General features: G+C 43.6%; 1 non-coding gene across 1 annotated transcript; it reads left to right on the top strand.

Moving 5' to 3' along the window:
- Positions 1-3,171: 3,171 nt before the first annotated feature.
- On the top strand, positions 3,172-3,244 carry Trnaa-cgc (transfer RNA alanine (anticodon CGC)). The gene has a single exon. It is a non-coding gene; the product is annotated as a tRNA-Ala (tRNA).
- Positions 3,245-4,990: the final 1,746 nt, after the last annotated feature.

Here is a 4,990-nt window from a genome sequence, read left to right as displayed (position 1 = left end):
GTGGGAGTCCAGATAAAGGCAGTTACAATTGAAGCAAGTTCTTTTATTGAAGCATATATGCAGACCAAAACATATTGGTTCAAGACAAATGGATTCCTGCTGAATGAAAACAAAACACAGCAGATGGTTTGTAGTCTTAGAGATAATCTTCTGTCAGATGATCAAAGTTATGTCAAATTTTTGGGGGTATACATAGATGATAAATTACCTTGGGGTCAACATGTACTATATATTAGTGGTAAGTTGTCAAGAGATATTTACCTGTTGAGGCGACTTATGCATTGTATTCCTGAAAAATATGTTAGAACATCCTAGTTTTCATTCTCCAAAGTATAATAGCATATAGAATTATTTTGTGTGGGAACTCTAGCTCTGAACATGACGTATTAATACTGCAAAAAAAAAGGCTATTAGGATAATTACTGGTTCTGCATATAAGGCACACTGTAAAGCATTGTTCTGTGAGCAAAAAATCATGACTGTTATAAACTTGTACATATACTATGTTCTAATTTATACGAAGAAGTAATTACCAGAAACAAGAACCAGCGAAAATGTACATAGCCACAATACAAGAAGGAATAGGTGCTTCTATATTCCTTACCATAGATTATCAAAGTCACTCAACAGCTATGAAATCATGGGGTACCAATTATTTAATAATCTTCCTCAATCTGTTCAAGAATTACCTGAACAATTATTCAAACAAACAATTCATGACTGGCTAGTCTTCCACCCATTTTACGATACAAGAGAATTTATAAACTGTAATATAATACTATAATGTTAACAACTAACCTGTTGTTTCTTTCAAACTATTATTACATTTTAGTATGTATATGACGTTGTCTATTGTTGTAATGACCGAATGACAATAAAATTATTATTATTATTATGACCAGTGGCGGCTGGGCACTGACTTCTGCTGGGCTGGCTGCCCGCTTACCCCGCGATGGCGATGCTGTGATCCACCCCTCCGATGGCCTCGTTATGTACACCAGCTCCGCGGTTTCTGTGCCAGCAGCGTGTTCTCTATAAAGGCGTACGTGTGACGTCGCTAGGCTTTGCGCGGTCACGTCTTGGTGGCTGGCGCCCACCCCGGGGAGACATCCGTCCATGTGGTGGTAGACAGCTTGCGTGCACGGGGAGTGACCTGCTGCCCCTAGGCAGGAGTCTGCCGTGCTGTTCGAGATGACCTCATGTGGTCTACATTGACATCTACATCTACGTGATTACTCTGCATTTCACAATAAAGTGCTTGGCAGAGGGTTCAAGCTGTCTCTCTACCGTTCCACTCCCCAACGGAAAGCGGGAAAAACTAGCACTCAATCCCTGATTTCTCTTATTTTATCGTGATGATCATTTCTCCCTATGTAGGTGGGTGCCAACAGAATGTTTTCGCAATCGAAGGAGAAAATTCGTGATTGAAATTTCATGAGAAGATCCCGTCGCAACGAAAAACGCCTTTGTTTTGATGATTGCCACTCCAATTCATGTATCATGTCTGTGACACTATCTCCCCTATTTCGCGATACTACAAAACGAGCTGCCCTTCTCTGTACTTTTTCGATGTCATCCGTCCGCCCCACCTTATGCGGGTCCCACACCGCACAGCAATACTCCAGAATAGGTGGACAAGCGTGGTGTAAACAGTCTCTTGAGTAGAGCTGTTTCACCTTCTAAGTGCTCTGCCAATGAGTCACAGTCTATGGTTTGCTCTACCCATAATATTATCTATGTGATCGTTCCAATTTAGGTTATTTTTAATTGGAATCCCTAAGTATTTAGCTGAATTTAGAGCTTTCAGATTTGTATGACATATCGCGTATTCGAAATTTAGCTGATTTCTTTTAGTACTCATGTGAATAACTTCACGCTTTTCTTTATTCAGGCTCAAAATGGATCTGAGCACTATGGGACTCAACAGCTGAGGTCATCAGTCCCCTAGAACTTAGAACTACTTAAACCTAACTAACCTATGGACATCACAAACATCCAAGCCCGAAGCACGATTCGAACCTGCGACCGTAGCGGTCGCGCGATTCCAGACTGTAGTGCCTAGAACCGCTCGGCCACCCCGGCCGGCTATTCAGGCTCAATTGCCACTTTTCGCACCATGCAGATATCTTATCTAAATCATTTTGCAAGTCGTTTTGATCATCTGATGGCTTTACAAGACGGTAAATGACAGCTTCATCTGCAAACAATCTAAGACGGCTACTGTCCGCAGCTCGTGGTCGTGCGGTAGTGTTCTCGCTTCCCACACCCGGGTTCCCGGGTTCGATTCCCGGCGGGGTCAGGGATTTTCTCTGCCTCGTGATGACTGGGTGTTGTGTGCTGTCCTTAGGTTAGTTAGGTTTAAGTAGTTCTACGTTCTAGGGGACTGATGACCATAGATGTTAAGTCCCATAGTGCTCAGAGCCATTTGAACCATTTTTTAAGACGGCTACTGATATTGTCTCCTATGTCGTTAATATAAATCAGGAACAATAGAGGGCCTATAACACTTCCTTGGGGAACGCCGGATATTACTTCTGTTTAACTCGATGACTTTCCGTCTGTTACTACGAACTGTGACCTTTCTGAGAGGAAATCACGAATTGAGGCGATACTCCGTAGTCATGCATTTTGGTTAGAAGACGCTTGTGAGGAACGGTGTCGAAAGCCTTCTGGAAATCTAAAAATATCGAATCAATTGGACATCACCTGTCGATAGCACTTATTACTTCATGAGTATGAAGAGCTAATTGTGTTTCACAAGAACTAAAATGTTCAAATGTATGTGAAATCTTAGGGGACTTAACTGCTAAGGTCATCAGTTCTTTAGATTACACACTACTGAACCTAAATTATCGTAAGGACAAGCACACACACCTATGCCCGAGGGAGAATCCTAAGGACAAACACACACACCCACGCCCGAGGGAGGACTCGAACCTCCGCCGGGACCAGCCGCACAGGCCATGACTGCTGCGCCCAAGACCGCTCGGCTAATCTCGCGCGGCACACAAGACCGATGTTTTCTGAATCAGTGCTGACTATGTGTCAATAAATCGTTTTCGTCGAGGTACTTCATAATGTTCGAAGTCAGTATATGTTCCAAAACCCTACCGCAAATCGACGTTAGTAGTTCAACGGATTACTCATACTTCCCTTTTTGGGTATTGACCGAGCGAGGTGGCGCAGTGGTTAGCGCACTGGACTCGCATTCGGGAGGACGACGGTTCAATTCCGTCTCCAGCCATCCTGATATAGGTTTTCCGTGATTTCCCTAAATCGTTTCAGGCAAATGCCGGGATGGTTCCTTTGAAAGGGCACGGCCGATTTCCTTCCCAATCCTTCCCTAACCCGAGCTTGCGCTCCGTCTCTAATGACCTCGTTGTCGACGGGACGTTAAACACTAACCACCACCACCACTTTTTGGGTATTGGTGTGACTTGAGCAATTTTCTAGTCTTTAGGTACTGATATTTCTGTGAGAGAGTGGTTGCATGTAAGTGCTAAATATGGAGCTATTTTATCAGTATACTTTTAGAGCAGCCGGACTGGTATACAACCTGGACCGGAGGCCTTGCTTTTATTAAGTGATTGAAGCTGCTTTGTTACACTGGGACGTGGCAAGCAGTCCGCGAGGGACTTAGTGCACAGAACTGTTGCCCTACTGTCGCTTCAAAGTGGTGACTTGTACTGACAAGTCCGCATGGCATCTTCGTTCATCACGTCATTCCGTTTTTGCTGAAAGACTCTGAATAATTTTGTTATAAAAATGTTCAGTATTTATGCTAGGTAGTGGCCGACTTGTTGTGCATATGTACCACTGCCAGTGACGCATCCTAAATCACCACTGCTACTGTCAGCGAATAAATCTGCGTTGCCCCTTGCTGCACTAGGCTGTGCGGTACCATTGATCTCGCTGTTCCAGCAAGTTAACCTGCTTCACAACGTCGTGCTAGCCGTGTTGAATTACTACTGCGACAACACTCAGCGTCCGCCTACCGTCATCGCTGCTGCAATACACCGCGCACGCTGGTTCTACTATCCCCATACAGCACTGTCAGCTGGACGAGGCAGCTCAGCTCCATACATATTCCGTGTGTGCGCAGTGAACGTGTTCTCATTGTGTACTGTTATTTCTGTCTGATGTAACTGGCACTTGATTACAGATCCTACACGACGGAAATAAAATATTTGCCACCTCGTGATGATTTAGGCTTCATGACATCACATCATCAGCATCATCAGCCACTGGACAATCACTACTATGTAAAGGGGTCCTCCAGCCATCCCTATACAGTATGACCCTCAGTTGTACACATTCACGTTTCATCAACATCTCAGGTCGTTTATCTATCTTCCATTGACAGCACCTTGGACTTTTAACCTGACTAAATGCCTCACCAACTTCTACTTCATTTTAATTAAGGTACGCACCTTTCCACTGCTGAGTGATTAACGCACATTTTTATTTATCTCTCACATATCTAACGACAGTGTCCCTCAAAGGTAAATTAAAACTGTAACAGAAACTGATTCCAGACACTCCGTTTCAGGCAAATTGGGAATTTATTTTTGAAAACTGTTTAGTTTAGCAACAGCACACTTGCCCATTTCTGCTCCTATATCTGTTTGTTTTGGTGTCAGTCCATTTCTTTTCTTTAGGACTGGGAGCAGTGGCACTCCTGTGGAGACACATTTCGGCAGACCCTGAGGCTATTACTCGGTTAAGCAGCCATTTGCAGGTAGCGTACTCGCACACTAAGGATTTGTTTCCTGTCTAGCAGTCTACCACAGCGTGATATACTCTACTAGACGTGTTACTAGGAATTAGTTTTAATATATGTTGAAAGCCTAAAAAAACTTCGAGCAGTCACTTTATGATTATAAATTATTTTGCCTTTACTAATTTCAGGCTGGTTTCCCCATCTTAATGCGATGTCTGTTATAAGTTGGAAGGCGATAGTTTGGTCGTGAGCTGTACGGCAAGAAAAAGG

Source organism: Schistocerca serialis, chromosome 4 (genome assembly GCF_023864345.2).
Source record: "Schistocerca serialis cubense isolate TAMUIC-IGC-003099 chromosome 4, iqSchSeri2.2, whole genome shotgun sequence".
Lineage (NCBI taxonomy): Eukaryota > Metazoa > Arthropoda > Insecta > Orthoptera > Acrididae > Schistocerca > Schistocerca serialis.
Note: the sequence above shows the minus strand (reverse complement) of the source record. Positions and strands in the feature narration are given on the sequence as shown.